The sequence below is a fragment of the Mesocricetus auratus genome, unplaced genomic scaffold, assembly GCF_017639785.1.
Source record: "Mesocricetus auratus isolate SY011 unplaced genomic scaffold, BCM_Maur_2.0 Super-Scaffold_100023, whole genome shotgun sequence".
NCBI lineage: Eukaryota > Metazoa > Chordata > Mammalia > Rodentia > Cricetidae > Mesocricetus > Mesocricetus auratus.
The window spans coordinates 4,522,175-4,543,252 of NW_024429204.1; positions in this window are offsets into that span (position 1 = coordinate 4,522,175).

Consider the following 21,078-nt stretch of genomic DNA (forward strand, 5'->3'; position numbering starts at 1 on the left):
GCTTTGCGTCACCGCGCAGGCTCTCCATGTGCTTCCCTCGGCAAGGAGGCTTTGAAAACCCAGACTTCTCCCCTGCTGGCTTGGGCTCTGCAGGTGCACACCACACACACAGAGCTGAACCGAAGCCGTTTTACCTGCTACGATCTGCCTCAGGAGCCGCGCAGAACCTCTGGAGCGTAGCACTTGATTGATGGAGGCAATTTCGCAGGCTCACCCAGGCTCAGAGACCCGGTGGTTTGGATGTGAATGTCCCCCGTGGGTTAGAGTCTGGGTCTCAGGCTGGGTGCCAATAGAAAATGGGGCCGGCTGGGAAGGGAAAACAGGATCTCCTGGGTAAACCGGTGGTGGGGGAGGTAGAAGGGAGGGGATGGGACCCTGAGGGATCAAGAAGATGCAGTTTCGGGAAGGTCAGAGGAGGAGAGCAATGAAAGAGATACCTCGTTAGAGGGAGCCATTATGGGGTTAGGGAGAAACCTGGTACTAGAGAAACTCCCAGGAATCCACAAGGAGGACCCCAGCTAAGACTCCAGTGGAGAGCATGTCTGAACAAGTCTTCCCCTTTAATCAGATCAGTGGCCACCCTAATTGTCATCATAGAGCCTTCACCCAGTAGTGACCTGCACCTGAGCACTGGGCTGAGCTCCTGGAGTTTGGTTGAAGAGAGGGAGGAGGGATCACATAAACAAGGGGTGGGGGAGGTCAAGAGCATGATGGGGAAAACCACAGACAGCTGACCTGAGCTAGTGGGAGCTCAGGGACTATAGGCTGACAGCTGGGGAACCTGCATGGGACCGAACTAGACCCTCTGACTGTGGGTGGCAGTTATGCGGCTTGATCTGTTGGGAGGGAAGCATGTCTTGAAGGCCTTGACACGTTGCTCACGCAGAAAAGCCATGCCCCTTGGTGTTGTGGGATAGAACATCTGTTTGGTATGTAAAGATGTGTTACTGTTTTATCTTTCCCGTCGAAGGCACCTGATTGGTCTAATAAAAGGCTGAATGGCCAAGAGATAGAAGAGCATGGATAGGCAAGGCTGGTGGGCAGAGAGACAAGGGGAGCCAGCCAACCAGCCAGCCAGCAGGGGGGAGGCGGGGAGGGGGAGAGCCCGCCAGACTTGGAGGAAGCCGGAAAGCAAGACAGACAGCGTAGATGACAGGACACAGGTGAGGTAAACGAGCCTCGGGGCAGCACAGTTAATAGAAAAGGGTAATTAAAGTATATATATAAAAAAAACCTAGCTAAGGTCAAGCATTCACAATAAACAGTAAGTCTCTGTGTCATGATTTGGGGGCTGGTGGTCCAAGAAAGCCTGCTACGCCTTGGTATCATGTCTCCCAGTGCATGGCCAGGTATGGGCCATGTTAGTGTAGTATTCACACCTGGGACACTGGGATGGCTTCAGTCCTGTGTGCTTGGTTGTGTTGTGATTTCGAAGAGAAGTCACACCACACAACAGGACTCATATGGGAGGTTATTGGAAGAGGAGAGAGAAGGGGCAGAAAAGGAGGCAGAGAGGGGGACAGAGACGGGTTCCTAGTGACAAGAGTGAGGGAGAGAGAGAGAGGATGGGAGGTGGGCGGGGCCGTTTTGAAAGGGAACGCAGTGAATGTGCACAGGCAGTGCTCTCGGTGGCTGCAGCTGAGGGCGCATCCTGTCAGGACCCCGAGGGCAGGCCGGTAGAGATGCCTGGATACTGACAGGTTATAAAGAACTTTTCTTCTTTAATTTACACGCTTAGAATGTTTGCACATGTAGAGGGGGCCTATCGAAGGGCCACCGTGCACACGTGGAGGTCAGAGGGCAACTTTTAGGAGTTGGTTCTCTCCTTCCACCAGGGGCATTCTGGGAAAATCAAGCTCATATCATCCGGCTTGGCACCGGGCACCTTTAGCTACCGAGCCATCTCAGCCCTGTGGCGCTTTCCTCTTTCCCTTTTGCTTTCAGCCCACGAAGTGAACAACCCTCAGTGCCACACACTCGTCGCCATCACCATCACCATGCGGGACCCCCCTATCAGAGGCCCAGAAACAACGGGCCTGCTTCTGCAGCCAGGAACCCAGAACAGCCCTTTTTTCTCTTTGTAGACTCGTTACCGCGGAGGCACTTTGTTTTAGTGGGTGCACAGCGACTAACAGGAAGGGAACAACGGGGCCACACCCCAGATGTTGGTAGAAGAGCATCATCGCCTCCGCGCCGCAGAGGGGGCAACAGGATCGGATGCGCTCTGGTATGGCTGGCTCTGGAAAGCACGTCCACCCACAATCGCCCCAGCAGAGCCAGGATTCAGAAGCAAGAAGGGAACCAGAGGGGCACCGCTTCCCCCACCCCCAACCCGAGTGCTTCTTTGCTGTTGCGATTCATGCGCACGCACGGAGCAGAGAGCACGCGCAGCCCCCTCCCCCTGCAGCACACAGTTAGCTTTCCCGATGTTTCTGCAAGCACCGACAAACGCGGGCTTGAGCCAGACAGCGGTGGCTCACACACCGTTAATCCCAGCACTCAGGGGGAGGCAGAACTGGATCTCTGAGTTCAAGCCCAGCCTGGTCTACCATAGCGAGTTTCAGGACAGCCAGGGCTACACAGAGAAACCCTTCCTCAAAAAACCCTCCCCTCGCCCACCCCCCCCCAAAAAAGTCCCAACTATTTAAGTGTGAATAGGCGGGGCATTTTCTACTTGCCCTCCAGGCCCACACTCCCCCCAGCCGCCCTGCGCCTAGGGAAGCTGCCCCCGCACCAACTTGGCTCCTTTGCCTCCAGGCGAGCACTAGGCAGTGGTGGGAGGGAGAGGGAGATGGAGCGGTTATTGGATCCCCTTTGCAGGCTGTCTCAGGTGAGTGACCGTGACCCTCTACTGAGAGTCTCGGCACAGCTCTCCCTGCCCCTGGGTTTTAGCTTGTCATAGTGAAGCCTCATGGGGACTACACTGTACCTGTGTGTTTCCAATGCCAGCCCAGAATCTAGAAATACTCCTTTAGTAAACAACTGTCTTCAAAGTCATCCATTGTCGTCGTCGTCCTGTCCATCCTCCCCGCCCCCCCTAAATGTGTTCACGGATACACCCCGATATAATGCGCATGTGTGGTTTTTGTTTGTTTTGTTCATGGTGCCAGGGATTGGACACAGATCATGTACTACTGGTCTACCAGAGCGTCTACACTTCTACAGAGCACTGTACCATGCATGCATTTTTACATTGTTTCACTTTTTGTCTTTCTGCATCAGTAAATACAAGATCCAACTTGTTCCTTTTAATATTTGCTCGTGTGGCCTTCTCCTAGTGAGGGACATATAGGTGGTTGACAACATTTGCCCCTGTGTAAAACGCTGACGCCATGAACACACACACACACACACACACACGCGCGCGCGCGTGTGTGAGTCTGTGTGGGCTGCGTTTCACTGAGACAGATACCTAATCAAATCCAAAGGCAGAAGGGTAACTCTGGAGTCACATCTTCCTGGATTTAAAACCCTCTCTTCTCCCTGGGCTTGGTGGGCCACACATAAAACCCCAGCACTTGGGAGGGGGACTCAGGATGACCAAGAGATGAAGTCATCCTTAGCTACATAGTGACTCCAAAGCCAGCCTGGTCTACCTGAGACCCTGTCTTTAAACAAATAAATCCCGTCTCCTCTACTGAATGGCCACAGAGGGCTCGCTCTACTTAGCCCCTCTATGTATCAAACTGTGGCAGGACCTTCTCCAGAGCAGCTGAGACGGGCCACCAAAGAGCCAAACGTGTAAGCATGCAAGCCAGGCACACCCTCGGGCTCCTCCAAGCCTCTCGGGTTCAGTTTCTCCGCCTGTAGGATTGAGGTATCGCATCTCTGGTTGAGAGGCTCTGAGGATGAAGTCGTCTAAGGTTGTAAAGTTTAAATGGAACAATCCGAGCAAAGCACTTAGCACCACGCCTGACCCGTAGCTGGCATTCCATAAACAGTAGCTTTCACTATTTCTGCTCATAGTCTCTACCACATTTCGCGTTTTATTATAGGTATTAAGATCACTATAACCTTTATAGAAGTTATATTTTATGTTGACTGTGGCTCTTAACAACTAAAATTATTTGCTCAGGGTAAACTAGGTGTAAGATTTCACTTAAATGGACCCTGTAGGCAAAGAAAAGTACATAGAAACACAGCTTATTAATTTTCTCCTTGTTACTTTCGATCGGGGGAATTAAGAGAAGCTCTTTCATCTGTAATGTGTGTTTGGGGGCTTGTGGGTGAATGGATCTGTTGGTGGTGGGCTTCCTGTTTTGGACTGGTTTTGGTTTTTGGAGACAGGGTTTCTCTGTGTAGCCCTGGCTGTCCTGGAACTCACTCTTGTAGACCAGGCCGGCCTCAAACTCACAGAGATCCACCTGCCTCTGCCTCCCAAGTGCTGGGATGAAAGGTGTGAGCCCTGATACCAGGCCTTTATTTTTATTTATGTGAATATCTATGTAAGTCTATGCAAATATGTGCCAGTGCCTGTCCATGGGCCAGAAAAGGATGTCGGACACACTAGAACTGGAATTATGGATGCTTGGGAGCTGCCCAACATGGATGGGACCAAACCCAAAAGCAGAAAACACTTTTTTTATAAACACTATATATATATATTTGGTTTTTATGAGACAGGGTTTCTCTGTATTGTTTTGGAGGCTGTCGGTCCAGCCCAGCCTCGAACTCACAGAGATCTGCCTGCCTCTGCCTCCCGAGTGCTGGGATTAAAGGCATGCGCCACCACCGCCTGGCTATTTTATATTTAAGTTAGAAACAAGCTTGCTTCCCATGTCAGTCCCAGGTCCCTCTCCCTCCCCTCCATGTCCGCTCCCCTCTCCCCCCAGAAAACACTCTTAACCACTAAGCCATCTCTTCCGTCCATTTTGATCTTTTAAAAATATGTTTATTCTCGGCCGGGCGTTGGTGGCGCACGCCTTTAACCCCAGCACTCGGGAGGCAGAGGCAGGTGGATCTCTGTGAGTTCCAGGCCAGCCTGGTCTACAGAGTGAGTTCCAGGACAGCCTCCAAAACAATACAGAGAAACCCTGTCTTGAAAAAACAAAAAACAAAAACAAAACAAAAACCATGTTTATTCTCTGTGTGTGTGGTGTGCACACGCACGCACACAACTCACAAATATGCATGTCACAGTACACATGTAGAGATCAGAGGATGTCTAGTGGATGTCAGTTCTCTCGTGGGTCAAGGGGATTGAACTCACTTAAGCAGGCTTGGTGGCAAGTGTCTTTTCCCGCCGTACTGCTGGCCCCAGGATGGATCCTATTAATCACCATTTTTATAGAGATGCACACTCCTAGTTTTTGCTTTCCTCTACCTGGATGACTTTGCCAACACATACATTTGCTCCTCCCATAGACCTCAGCCCTGTGAACCCTGCAAACTGCACATATTGTGTTGGAACTAATGTCATGGGGTGTTGTGGGCTGCCTTGTGAACCAGGTGAAGCACTTACAGGGGCTCCTAATGAACTAGGGAGGGGGCTATTACTCTTAAGAAGAAGCCTGTAATTCTCAGAACTGATAGTTCCAGCAGAAACCTACTAGGTTTTTTGGGGGAGGGCAGAGGGTTGTTTGGTAAGTTGGTTGGGTGGTTTGTTGTTGTTTGGTTTTTGTTTTTGTTTTTTCAAGACGGTTTCTCTGTATAGCCGTGTCTGTCCTGGAACTCACTCTATAGACCATGCTGGTCTCAAACTCAGAGATCCACCTGTCTCTGTCTCCCAAATGCTGGGATTAAAGAGGTGCGTCACTGCCGCCCGGAAAGACCTACTAGTTTTAACCACAGCTATGACAATAAATCCAGAGACCTGCAAACATATTGCTTAACACTGTCAGTCACTACCCAGTCTGTCTGCAGACCTTTTCATGGAACTCGAATCTGTTTAGGCCAGCTTCCCAGACCAGGGTTCCTGTCCAGACAGCATTCACCAGGAAGCAGCGGGCATGAGAACGCGGTGCACTGCCCACTAGGGTAAAAGCCACTGGGCCAGATGTCTCACCAGGCGGACTATGGGGTAGAGCAAAGCGAGGGCGGGGCTCTGTCCACCCCACCTTGTCCCTGGCACACGGGGAACCATGCTCTGCAAGGCTGTTTGCCCTGAGAAACCGGGATCAGGCCAAAGAATACTCAGGCCAGGGCAAACAGGTATCAGAATCCTTCCTGCTCAGCCCTGCTTTCTGTCCGGCTGGTTCCAGTAGCTCCTAAGCTCTGGTGGGCATCAGCCCGCCTGATAAGAAGGAGTGTAGGGAGGGAGAAAGGCAGATCCCCAGACCCATACTCGAAATTCTGAGACCCTGGAAAGAGATCTCGTCAGAGGGGGCTGGAGAGAGAAGGCTCAGAGGTTAAGAGCACTGGCTGCTCTTCCAGAGGTCCTGAGTTCAATTCCCAGCAACCACATGGTGGCTCACAACCACCTATAATGAAATCTGGTGTCCTCTTCTGGCCTGCAGACAGATGTGGAGGTAGGATGTTGTATTCATAATAAGTAAATAAATAAATCTTTAAAAAAGAGAGAAAGAGAGATCTCCTTAGAGAAGTGAACGTTGACTCAGATCACAAGCCAGTATCAGCCAGATCCCTCAAACTGATGTCATTAAAATACACCTGTTAGAGGTCAGGCCATGCAACAGTGGTGAGTCTTCTCTCTCTAAGAGGTGCCCAACCACTTTTTTATTGGATCGATGCTCACTCCACAGGACGGAATTCACATCTGGTGGTACTGTAAGCCTCGTCGAAAGTCCGTGGCTGGAGAGATCACAGGCTCTAGTGGGAAAGGTACTGTTATTTTGCTAGAGGGACATGTGCCTGTCAAACTGCCTTCTAAATAACCACATTTGTGCCCACAGAATATTGCTGCTTTGGGCAGAGAGAGAGTTCTCTTCTCAGTGGTCAGCTGTGACAGTGAAGGCTCATAACTGCACAAAATACTGAGGGTAACTGACTTGGCAGCTGGGTGTCCAGTCATAAACGGGGCGTCTGCATCACCCCCTCAGGAGAAATAATGTAAGAAGCAGAGGAGGTGAGTGTCAGTACTCAGGCGTCTGTCCTGGCCTGCCCTGGGGGTTCTGACAGGACACGCCCTCAGCTGCAAACACTAAGAGCACCACCTGTGCACAGTCACTGCGTTCCCTTTTAAAGGGGCCCCGCCCACCTCCCATCCCCCCCCCCCCCCTCTCTCTCTCTCTCTGCTTCTCTGCTTCTCTGCTTCTCTGCCTGCCTCTTTCTCTCTCCTTCCTCCTTCCTCCCTCTCTCTCTCCGTCTCTCTCTCTCTTCTCTACTACTGCTCCGGTCCCCAGAGGCCTGTCTTCCCTCTTCCCTCCCAGCATTTCCCATTTACCTCCCCCCCCCCAAAAAAAAACCACCCTCCACCCAAGCTCTGTCTCACGGCGTCTTTCTCTGTCTCGTCTGCTTTTTAAAATTACAACAGAGGTGATGCGGCTTACTGGTTGATATGACAACCTGCGCGAGATCTCCACGAGACCGGGTCCACCAACACCCTGCAAAGAACGGGAGGAGGGGTTCATGGGACCCACCAGCCCAGAAGGATTTAGGTATGGTTAAAGGTTGGCGGGAGAGGGAGAAATGTCCTCCTCAGCAGTGTTAAAAGCGTCCACTGTCGTTTCTGTAAACAGCCCTAATGAAACTCACTGGAACACGCACGCACACATGCACACACGCACGCACATGCACACTGGGTTCCAACACTCTACCTGCCGATTTCCCTCTGCACACATGCTCACTACCTACACTTGTTCAAGCATAGCTGTGGGATCCTCTGTGGCTGAGTAGGGGACAGGGTCTCCTCCCCTTTGTGACCACCAATGCCTAGAGAAGCTGCCTGTGGGTCCCTGCAGAGGAAAATCCTGGGAGGAAACTTTAAACTATCCATTCCTCCGGGCTCAGGGGTGGGGTGGGGACAGGTGGAGGGTGGCTTGATTCTGCTATGCAACCTCTATTTTTATTTCCTTTTTGTTTGTTTTGGGTTTTTTCCAAGACAGGGTTTCTCTGTGTAGCCTTGGCTGTCCCGGAACTCCCTCTGTAGACCAGAGCTGGCCTCGAACTCACAGAGATCCGACTGCCTCTGCCTCCTGAGGGCTGGGATTAAAGGCGTGTGCCTGGCTGATTTTTATGTCCTAAAGAGGTTGAGTCTAGAGTGTGGAGGAGCGAGGTGGCTCAGGGAAGAGCTGCAGGCCTGATGCTGGGCTGCCCTAGAGACTGTTGTCAGGGGAAGGGCAAACAGCCAAGGCTGCACTTGGGACTGGCTGACCCAGGGAGGTACGCTACCCTGCAGCCAGGGAGCTTGATGCCAGTGGGACTACTCCAAGTGGCTGAGTATCGGATGTTGTATAAAGGACACAAGTGAGTCCCATGAGTGGACCAGGCTGAAATGAAAGCCTTAGCCTCCTGCTAGGGAGCCCCGCCACCAGGTGCCCAGGTGGCCTCCACCTAGAGTGACGAGCCTGCTGTACTTCTTGCTACCTGGGTCCTGGGGTAACGTCTTGGGCTGCACCAGTTTCCACACAAGCCAAACACACACACACACACACACACACACACACACACACACACACACACACACACACTGCATACCCGGCCTCCTCCCCGGGAAGGGGCAGAGTAGAGCTACAGGGTACTGAACCAGGCAGCGTCTATCCCGAGGAACCCAGTGTGCCCCCCAGTCCGCCCTGCCTCGCAAGCTGCATGGAGAAAGGGGAAAGCGGACCAGGAAGTAGCCTGCTTCTCCCAGCTGACCTGCTGGACATAAATGATTGCACAGAAAACCGCCATCAATGAAGGCTATGGCCGTGGTGCCTGTGAGGATTAAGGCAAACACAGGGCCTCTTCGTGGTTACGTCCAACATCCACCAAAACTAAGAGCGCGAACTGAGCCGGGCGGTGGTGGCACACGCCTTTAATCCCAGTACTCGGGAGGCAGAGACAGGCGAATCTCTGTGAGTTCGAGGCCAGCCTGGTCTACAAGAGCTAGTTCCAGGACAGCCTCCAAAGCCACAGAGAAACCCTGTCTCGAAAAACCAAAAAAAAAAAAAGAAAAGAAAAGAAAAGAAAAACCAAAAAATATATGTATGTATATTTTATGTATTATTAGTGTGGGGGAGGGGCACACATGTGCCATTGTGTGCTTGTGGAGGTCAGGGGACAATTTTATAGTCTGCTCTCTCCATCCTTACGCCGGTTCTGTGTGGTGGAATATTTAACTATGTAAAGATGTGTAGGAGGAAGTCTATGTCGCCATTAAACATGTGACTTACTAGAGGCGCATACAGATGAGGTAATAAAAGGGCGGTTTACCACACCGCTAACCACACCCACTTTAGGCAGGACTAAAGACGTATACGGCTGGACGTAAAGACGTATACGTACGTAGGCGGAACTACGTCACTAGCCAAGCCCACTTTTGGGCATGGCTAGGGGCGTTACGGGGGAAGGCATAAAAGACAGCGCACAGGAAGTCTCGCTCTCTTTTCCTGGAGTTCGGCTTCCGGTCCAGTCGCTAGCTGAGATCTGCTGGGCTTCTCGGGGTTTGGTATCGTGTGAGTAATTTTCTAAATTAAATACTTAGCTTCCCTTTCAGTAACTGTGTGTCGCGTATCGTTACAGCGTCCGTAAAACCAACAATTTGGTGTCGGGAGCGGGATTGAAATCCGGATCCAGGCGCCCCGGAAAAGCGGCTTCTCTTGGCCGGACCAGGCACACGTGGACTCTCCTTTCGCTAAGTTCCTCACCACTTCGCTCAGCAAGGCACGATTCCTGCCGCCAGGAACCAGTACCTTCTACCTGCCGGTAAGGTTAGGCGGAATTCCAAGGTTTCTCTCGCGGCCACGTGCTGTTTTACTGGCGGCCAGCTGACTCCGGCCACGTGCTCTTTCGCTGGCAGCCTGTTGATTTTGGCCTGAATTACTCCATTGGTAACAAACGTAACTGCTTTATACAATGTCAACAGCTAACACTATGATGCAGGATGTTAAGAATTTTCTTGGTTTTTGTATGGATGGGATTTTAGAAAGGGTTGAGGACCTACCTGAAAGGTGCTTCCTACCCATGATGGTGATTATTAGCTTCATAATCAATATAATTTTGTTAATGAAATGGTTCAAAAATAGGAATAAACTTATACAGGTCATGCAGTCATCACAGGATAGTTTTGAAATCTTAATACAAAGGATTCAGGAAATGCAAAATTCATTGCAGGAGAGTAAGAAAGGGTTGGTAGAAAATATTCAGGATATTAAAAATGATAATGTAGGTCTGACGAACAGGTTTAAAGAGACGGAACACAAAATTGAATTATTTTCAGGAAAAATGTGTTCCATAGATAGAATTGAAAAATTGGAACATAATGTGGAAACATTTAACGACAAACACGGTTCCATGTTTGATGATTTCACTAGCAAATTACAAAGACTGGAACATAAAATTGAAATGCTAGCAGAAAAGAATTGTTCCATGTCTAAGAGCAATGATAAACTAACTGATAGAATATCATTTGTAGAAGGCAGTTTACATGCTATTGAGGTACTTGCTAAGGATGAGAATATTAGAAATTTGGAATCACATGTAAATGACGAATGTAAGAAAATGAAAGATTCCATGACATCCTTAGAAAATCATTTGTCCCAAGAACTTCAAGAGCTCAGAGAAACAATGATGAATAGACTGCAGGATTTAGAAGACGCTCAATCTGATACTTCAGAATCAGAAATACAGGCAACAGGTCAGGACAGGAGTTTCCCAAAGCTTCTCAAATGCCGGAATGATTTCCCTAAGGTTGCTATGCGTTCCCCTATGGTTTTTCCAGTATCTGTATCAGAAAAACCAGCAACGAAAAAACAATCAAATGGTCCCATTGCTTATCACTGGGAGCCTATACAGATGAAGGATCTAAAAAATATTAAGGAGGCCATTGTCATGTATGGTCTTCATTCTCCCTTTGTCAGAGAGCTCCTAACCTCATGGGCTACTGTAAATAAAGTAACCCCAAAAGACTGGGCCCAATTAGCCTCTGCAGTGCTCGAAAATTCTTGCCAAATTCAATGGAGAGCTTTGTGGAGGCAAGAAGCAAAAGCAATTGAGATTCAGGAATTGCAGAACGGTCATGAAGTACCCCAAGACAAGATTCTTGGGGAGGGTCCTTACGCTGACACGCAGGTTCAATCTGCATATGATGAGCACATGTTGTCTTTGTGCCGTACAGCTGCTTTAAATGCCTTGGATAAGGTTTGTGAAACAGGAGAGATAATGCAACCCTACACCAAGGTATTACAGGGCCCAAGGGAAAGGTTCACTGAATTTTTAGAGAGATTATCCAGAGCAGTAGAGGTACAGGTAGCGAACCCAGAATCCAGGCGTCTTCTTATAGAATCTTTGGCGTATGAGAACGCGAATCCTCAATGCAGGCAGGTAATTTGGCCATTAAAAATAAGATCAGCGCCATTGGAGGAATGGGTTCTGCATACAGCGAACCTGGAATGTAAAAGTCAGGATACAGGAGCTTGGGTAGGTGAAGCTATTTCTACAGGTTTGAGGAGGCACCAGGATGCCAAATACCCTACCTGTGATGATATAGAGGCATGGGTAGGGAAGGCAATCTCAACGAATTTAAATAGGCGTAAAGATGCAAAATGCTTTAACTGTGGTAGAATAGGACATCTTAGTAGGAACTGTAGACAACGCATTCCTAGAAATAATGCTTTTACCAGGAATGTATCAAACAGAAGGCCTAAGCCTCCTGGTCTATGCAGGAGGTGTGGGAAGGGGCGCCATTGGACTGATGAATGCTTTTCCACAATAGACAGACAAGGTAGATCTTTACAGCAGGGAAACGGGCTTCCGGGGCTCCATGGAGCCCCGAAGAAGAAGATTATCCGATCATTCCCAGTGACAGTGGAGGACAGCCTCTCCCAGGACAATTAGAAGATCCACTGCCCATTGTAAATAATACGGCACTGGATAATACATTAGCTCCAGAGGATGAATCAATTACATCAGGAGGAGATACAAAACATATATTTTGGCAAACTTCTATACAATATCATAGACCCAAACTTCCGGTTAAGGTAAATAATAGGGTGATTTACGGATTACTGGACACCGGAAGTGACGTCACTATCCTTAATCAGCAGTCCTGGCCACAAAACTGGGCTTTAAAAGAGGTTAATGTTCAATTCTTAGGGATCGGAACCCTATCTGAAGTTAAACAGAGCGTTAGATGGATTGACTTTATTGGGCCAGAAGGACAGAGAGGAAGGTTAAAGCCATACGTTGCAGATATTGCTATAAACCTCTGGGGTCGTGATCTACTCCAGCAATGGAATACGCAGATTAAAATTCCTCCTGTATCAGCTAGGAATTATAGACAAGCTCTTAGTGGTAGTAAGAATATAGTAAGACAGTACAGAAAACAGATGCCAAATGTACAGGCTGTGCAGAAGCAAGATGCTAGTGCCAAACCTACAGAGCAACCAAAAGCTCTACCATTAAAATGGCTGACAGATGAACCCGTCTGGGTGGGTCAATGGCCTATGACATCTGAGAAGTTAGAGGCTTTGGAGAAGTTAGTTCAGGAACAGCTAGATGCTGGACATATTGAGGAATCAACTAGTGCGTGGAATTCGCCTGTTTTTGTTGTCAAGAAGAAGTCTGGTAAGTGGAGAATGGTTACTGATCTTAGAGCCATCAACAAGGTAATTCAGCCTATGGGGTCTCTACAACCTGGGATGCCGTTACCTTCTCTAATTCCTAAGGATTGGCCAATTATAGTTATAGACTTAAAAGATTGTTTCTTCACCATACCGTTACAAGAAAACGACAGAGAAAAGTTTGCCTTCACAGTACCTACCTATAATAATTCCCGTCCGGTACAGAGATTCCAGTGGAAGGTACTACCTCAAGGTATGTTAAACAGTCCAACTTTGTGTCAATATTTTGTGAATAAACCTCTAGAAATAATTCGTAAAAAATTTCCACATTCGTTAATATATCATTATATGGATGACATATTATTGTCTGATTCAAATAAGGATACTTTGGAAAAGATGTTTGAGGCAGTAAAGGAAATTTTGCCTCGCTGGGGATTACAAATTGCTCCAGAAAAAATACAAAGAGGAGATTCTATTAACTATTTAGGTTATAAAATAGATGCTCAGAAAATTAGACCACAGAAAGTACAGATCAGAAGAGATCGTTACCGGACTCTTAATGATCTTCAAAAACTATTAGGAGAAATCTCTCAATTACAGACGATTATTGGTGTAGAAGGGCATGATTTAAAACACCTGAAAATGGCTTTAAAAGGAGATAAAGACCTAAACAGCCCACGAGTACTATCAGCTGAGGCTGAAAAAGAATTAGAATGGGTAGAAAAGAGAATATTAGAAGCACATGTGGACCGTGTGGATCCAAATCTGGACTGTATTCTGGTTATTTTACCATCTAGAGAATACCCCTCAGGAATATTAATGCAGAGGGACGACATCATTCTAGAATGGGTATTTCTGCCACATAAACAAAATAAAAAATTGAAAACATATATAGAAAAGATATCTGATTTGATATTAAAAGGTAAATTAAGGCTTCGTCAACTGACTGGGAAAGACCCAGCTGAAATTATTGTACCGTTAACGAATGAGGAAATTTCCTCCTTATGGAAGGATAATGAGTATTGGCAAATAGCTTGCAGTGACTTTTTGGGAAGTATTAGTAATAACTATCCCAAAACAGAGAGAATCAAATTCATAAAGAAAACAATTTGGATTCTTCCACGTATCGTGAGGCAAACACCTATTTCTGGAGTTCTTACCTTCTACACGGATGCAAACAAATCAGGTAAGGCAGGGTATAAATCAGGAAATATAAGTAAAGTAGTTCAAAGCCCTTACAACTCCGTACAAAAGGCAGAGTTATATGCCATTCTCATGGTACTTAAAGACTTTACAGAGCCTCTCAATATAGTCACGGATTCTCAGTATGCAGAAAGAGTTGTCCTGCACATTGAGACTGCAGAATTTGTTCCTGATACTACAGAATTAACCTCATTGTTTTTACAATTGCAGGAAATCATCAGAAACAGGACTCATCCTATATATATAACACACATCAGATCCCATACAGGTCTGCCAGGTCCTCTGGCACAAGGCAATGATGAAATTGATCGTTTATTAGTAGGTAATGTGTTGGAAGCTTCAGATTTTCATAAGAAACACCATGTTAACAGCAAAGGTTTAAAGAAGGATTTTTCTATCACCTGGCAACAAGCCAAAGAAATAGTAAGAAATTGTCCCAGTTGCTCATTGTACACTCAAACTCCATTACCAGCAGGTTGTAATCCTAAAGGTGTTCACAGAAATGAACTTTTGCAAATGGATGTATTTCACTTCCCAGAATTTGGCAGTTTGAAATATGTACACCATACTATAGACACGTACTCAGGCTTCCAATGGGCTACTGCCCTCAGCTCTGAAAAAGCTGACTCTGTTATTACACACCTCTTAGAGGTAATGGCTGTTATGGGTATACCTAAAACAATAAAAACTGACAATGGTCCAGCATATGTTTCCAGTAAATTGGAACAATTCTTCAAATATTATAATATAAAACATGTAACTGGTATACCTTACAATCCCACAGGACAAGCAATAATTGAAAGGTCTAACCGAACCTTAAAGGAGATGCTTCATAAACAGCCAGGGAAAACAAAGACACCTAGACACAGGTTACACAATGCTTTACTAACGTTGAATTTTCTTAATGCTGATGAAAAAGGACAAACTGCAGCAGAAAGACACTGGACTACAGAGAAGACTTCTGAACTGAACCAACCGGTGTATTTTAAGGATGTTATGACCTCAGTCTGGAAACCAGGATATGTGTTACGTTGGGGAAGGGGTTATGCTTTTGTTTCCACAGGAGAAGAAAAGGTTTGGGTTCCATCAAAATTAATTAAAATTCGATCAGAACAGAAAACATCTCAGGAGGAGGACGATAACAGCCCATCTACAAATTCATAGTCCACAATGGGTAAAGTGACCTCCTAAAAGGAAAGAGAAGTGCTTTGTTTTTGTCCTCACAGGTAAACTCAGCAAAGAATACTGGACACATGGATTCCTGTAGAAGAATGAATAGCTACCCTGAGGACCATCAAACACACACTGTGTGGTATCAAAGTCTAAATCTCTCTATATTGCTTTTTCATAGTACACCTTTATCTTTATTTCTTCACATACCTCAGTTCCCATTCATTTAACTGAAACTGGCTTTGGAGTTGGATTGGCTCTCCTACTCTAAACCCAAGCATATTATTTAAATACAATTCAGAATTTCTGTATTATATCAAAGAGCCATTGATATAAGACAGAAGAAATAAAATGAGGGACTGTTATCTGTGGATTTCTTTTTCTGAACAGTCTAATTTCCTTCAGGTTTTCCATCTTCCCTATTGTCACCTCTTCTGTATGCATACATATGAAAGTTAAAATATTTCTTTGTTAACAGTAATGTTTGAGTTTTCCAGAGAACAAGGGATTTCCTGACAGCAATCTTCAACTGCTTCCGAAAGAGAATGAGGATCCACTTCCTTGACTTCACCTGATTCGACTGGAGGCATCATTGACTCCACCTGACAAGCACTATCCTGAAACTGGCTTGAAAATACATCACTCTACACATCTCCGGACCAAGAAACTGAAACAGCACATCTTCCACAATCTGACCAGAGCTTCAATCAACACTAGAACCCCAGTCAGGAACTTCAATCAAGCATCTCCTGCCATACTGAGACTGTCTGATCTACTCAGATTTTGTTATACTAACATTTTCTTTTCACAGGTCCCCATGAGATTATCATCGTCCCATCTCAGCAGGAAGTAGTTTTGAGAATTCCACGCCCCTCTCCCTACTATTGATATTATAAGATTACACCTGTTAGTGTTAGTTTTCAATTATTTTAGAGTTGGGATTGGAAGGAGGTGTTCATATTTGGGTGTTTCTTTAAGATAAGTTTAGGTTTAGATAGAATAGATGTTTGATACATTTTGTTCATGGACACAAGTTAGTTGTCCTTTTTTAGACTAAAAGGGGAATTGTAGGAGGAAGTCTATGTCGCCATTAAACATGTGACTTACTAGAGGCGCATACAGATGAGGTAATAAAAGGGCGGTTTACCACACCGCTAACCACACCCACTTTAGGCAGGACTAAAGACGTATACGGCTGGACGTAAAGACGTATACGTACGTAGGCGGAACTACGTCACTAGCCAAGCCCACTTTTGGGCATGGCTAGGGCGTTACGGGGAAGGCATAAAAGACAGCGCACAGGAAGTCTCGCTCTCTTTTCCTGGAGTTCGGCTTCCGGTCCAGTCGCTAGCTGAGATCTGCTGGGCTTCTCGGGGTTTGGTATCGTGTGAGTAATTTTCTAAATTAAATACTTAGCTTCCCTTTCAGTAACTGTGTGTCGCGTATCGTTACAGCGTCCGTAAAACCAACAAAGATGTGCTGCATTTGTTTAACTATGTTAAAGATGTGTTGCACCTGTTTCATCTTGCCTGCCTAAGGCACCTGATGGGTCTAATAAAAGCATGAATGGCCAATAGCGAGGCAGGAGGGGGCTGGGCGGGGCGGGGGGGGTGGAGGGCAGGGAGAGTAAGGAGGAGGAGGAGGAGGAGGGAGAACAGGAGATGAAGGGAGATGCCCAGGAGCCAGCCAGACACGGAGAAAGCAGACGAGTCGGACACACAGGATGAAAGAAAGGTTACACAGCCCCGAGGTGAAACATAGACGAAGAGAGACAGGTTAACTGAAGTTACAAGAGCGAGTGGGACACGCGTGAGATGAGGCCACACATTTATAACTAATAACGTATGCCGCAAGTCCTGAGGGCCCCGCCTCCTCTGCAGAGGTGAGCGCTGGGAAGCCGGGGCCAGAATGAAGGCTCTGACACCACTGTCCACGGGGCAGAGCACGGGGCCTCGCATGCATGGTCGGGATGCAGCAGCAGGTGCTGAGCTAGCCTGAAGGAGAGCTTTGTTTTCCTGTCCAAGGAGAGTGTAAGGACTCAGGCGTTACGCTGGCCTGCCCTGTCACCTGGCAGTGTGCGCTGGCAGTATGCAGGCAGTGCCCTGGTCAGCCCAGGGTTCCATGACTGCATAGTCTGCACGCAGGTGCAAAGGACCCTTTAAAAGACAGACCCCGCCCACTTAGGCTTTTCTTTCCTCTCTCTTCTCTTTCTGCTCTTCTCTCTTCCCTCTCTTCCCCTGGGGCAGACAGGACTTTTCCTGTCTCCCTCTTCCCTTCTGTCCTCTCTCTGTCTCTGTGTCTCTTTATCTCTTTTCTCTTTTCTCTTTCCTTCCCCCTCCCTCCCTTTATAATAAAACTTCCCACTCAAGCTCTGTCTGTCTGTCTGTCTGTCATCCTCGCCTGCCATGGATTCCGCCAAGGTCCCCTGTAGGAAAAGAGAAAGCAAATCTCTGTCTCTGTCTCTCCCTCCCTCCCTCCCTCCCTCCCTCCCTCCCTCCCTCCCTCCCTCCCTCTCTCTCTCTCTCTCTCTCTCTCTCTCTCTCTCTCTCTCTCTCTCTCTCTCTCGGAAGCAGGCTACATTTTTGATCTTCCCAGCCTGCCTGTAAGTTCTTTCTCCGGTAAATAAATATATTAGTTTCCATATTGCATTGACCTCCCTCGTCAGCCCCCACTTTATCGTTAACAGAGTGCCCTGTAGATCAGATCGTGTGTCTCTCAGCAGCTCCTCTGTGTGGGGTGGCAGGGCTGAGGGCCTTCCTCAGAGTGGGCACGCTGGGGCAGGGAAGCCGGCGTCATTCAGAAACAGCAGGGTCACTTTAGCTCTGCTGATTAACTCAATGCACGGCCTTGCTGAACTCAGAGCCGCTTACCCTCCTCAGGTGTGGGCAGGGTCACCTGGAGCAGGTTATAAAGAAGCCATTCTGTATAACTTTCCTCTTGCTCCACAGCTCTGTGTAGCTGGGTGGCTGGCCCCTGATGTCCTCCCCCCTCTCCTTCTCCATCTTCTCTTCCCAGATTTCTCCTCCTATTGTTCTCTCTGCCTGCCAGCCCCGCCTATCCTTTCTTCTGCTCACCTATTGGCCGTCCAGCTCTTTATTAGACCTGTTAGGTCTTTTTTTGTTGTTGTTGTTTTGTTTGTTTTTTTTTGTTTTTCGAGACAAGGTTTCTCTGTGGCTTTGGAGGCTGTCCTGGAACTCGCTTTGTAGACCAGGCTGGCCTCGAACTCACAGAGATCCGCCTGCCTCTGCCTCCCAAGTGCTGGGATTAAAGGCATGCGCCACCAACGCCCGGCCCCTATTAGGTCTTTTAGACAGGCCAAGTAACACATCTTCACAGAGTTCAACAAGTGCAAAAGAATGCAACACGTCTTTGCATCATTAAACAAATGTTCCACAGCATAAAAAAATGTAACCCATCCTCAGCTAATATTCCACAAAACATCACACACACACACACACACACACACACACACATCTCTGATTCGATCCCCACATGGAAGTTTCTTGTCATCTGACCGTGGGAGATAGTTTAGAGGAAGCATGGCCAGCGGAGGTGACGGCGGGTGTCAGACAATATGAGACAATCCCTAGGCGAGAGAGATGGACTGATTGAAGCTTGACCCTTCTGTGAGGCCAGGTCTGAAGAGGGCATAGCGGCTGGGGTGAGGGGGGTATCAACCCCTTACAGGGGCCGGGTCAGCCCTTGGGTTCCTTTTGGGAGAGATACCACGAACATTCATTCCATCGTGTTGTCAAACCCAGCCAACCACGCAGACAAGACCTACGGGGTTGGTCATCAGCCGGCCAGGGTTTCTCAAACGAGACTCCCCAAGGGTGGAGATCGGGGACAGCCACCAACACGCCAAACCCCGGAAGCCCAGCCCACACAGTGCACCAGGCTCAGTAGGGTTGAGAACCGGAGAGACAGAGTTGCTGGCGTGGGCAGCACGGCTGGTTCCTTGCAGTGTCAGTTTCTAGTGGCAATCTCACAGCTCCAGACCAGCCTGCCCTGAGGAAGAAGAGGGGGAGCAGCCTGACTGGCTGGCGGGGGCTGCTTCCTTCTGAGGGGAGGCAGGGTTTTCCTGAGCGGCAAAGAGCAATGGAACAGACCCAGCTTTAGTGTTGGGGTGACCTGCGTGGGGCGTCTCGTCTCTTGTTAAGCACAGAAAACCTCTCAACTTCTGTGAGTCTATTTAAAAAAAAAAAAATAGCCCAAGAGCATGCCCACCAAGCTAAAGCGCTCACAAAAGCCACCCTTCCTTCCTTCTTTCCCTCCCGGGGCCCCAGGGACGCCTCCCAGGAAGGCCTGCCCCTGCTTCTGTCCACCAGAGAGGACCGGGAGCAGTTCCCGCGGCTCAGGGCACAGCGTGGGCAGGAAAGACCAGAGCACCTGCCCGCAGGGAGCTGCAGTAGAAGCTGCAGCCCACGCAAACCCTCCGGAGATAAACAAATGACCAGCCACCCTGCTAATCCCACTGCGCTGGTACTGCAGCCTGGCAGCACCTCACCCCCACCCCCACCCCCACCCCACCCCACCACGCCCCACCCCGGGAGTTTTCCATGACCTCAGCTCCGGAGAATGTGGGGGAATTTGGTAAGGGTTAGGGCTGAACAGCTGGGCCTAAAGGGAAGGTCAGGCCGGGCTTTGGAGTTTACTGGGCCAGCGGAGACATGGATCTGTGTCATCAACCTCCTAGGTGGCAAGGCAGGCCCATCAGGTCCCAGGAAGCCGGGCAGATGTGCGAGTGGGCCCCGGTGCACGGGTTTCCACAGGTCGCCTGCGCTGATTGGCAGCTGCCCCGTTCCTGGGCTCACGTAACCCTCTTGTCTGACTTGTTGGCTTACAGGTTGTTCTCCAGGCTTCCTACTGCAGCTGCGGGGCCTGCCTGCTCCCTCCAGGGGCATGCTGCTTAGAGAGGAAGCATGAGGACCCTCAGAGACGCCAAGGGGCAGCCCTGAAGTCAGTCTTGGGGGGGCGGGGCGCGCTGGGGTCTCCAGCAACTGTTTCAACTCTCCCTCCTTCGCCTACGCCTACGTCATTCCCCCACACCCCACCCCACCCCACATTCAAGAGCAGACCTAAGGCCGCCTGTTGAAACAAAGAGAAACATAGGGTGGTTGCTTGAATTAGATCATCAGATAAATAATTTTTTAGTATCAGCACATCCCATACAATATTTGAGATATGTTTAAAAGGGGTTGGCACTTACCAGAATTCACGCTGAATAGGATGCTTGGAAATCCAGTCCGTCCATCCCCCCCACCCTCCATTTTATTTTTAAATTCTATAACTGTCTCTGCTGATCTGTGGGGAGACATTTAGGAGTAAGAGCCCACATCACACATTAATATTCTCTCATTATTACGAAATGAATCCAGGTTTTTAAAACTCTGGAACAATGTTGATGTTTTGGAAACATTCTGCAACATCTTATTAACTACATATTTCATGGTATATAATGACGACTTCCAGGGGAATAATTCCTTTTTCCTTCTCTTTCTCACTTCTGTGTGTTAGGGTGCGTGCCGCTGCCAAATAGAGAGCCATCCTGTCCTTTCCCGGTTGTCAGCGCTGCTGAAGGGAGATGTCCTTTTGTCTCTCTGGTTTTAGGTTTTTGTTATCTTTTGTAAGCATGTCTGTCTGTGTCGCCCAGGTTAGGCCCACACTTCTGGGCTCATGTAATCCTCCTGCCTCTCACCCAAACAGATAGGATTGGAGGAACTTGCCTGATCTTTTTATTGTTGACTCCTGCCACCCCCCCCCGCAAAGTCTGGAGTTAAGAGCAGAATAGCCCAGTGGATGTGGAACACGTGTGGACTTGAGGACCCGTGCTACTACAAAAACCCAACAAACAACAATAACCTACACATCGCCAGCACCAAGACGCCAACAGGGACCCTGCTTCCTCTGGCGAGGCAGGTGCCAGACAGAGGAGCCCTGCAATGACAGATGTCCCTGGAGCAAGCGTAGCCATGAACGAGGCCTCTGTGCTTTATATGGGGAGACTCCAAACCCAGCTCTGCCAGCCAGAGGCAGCGGCAGG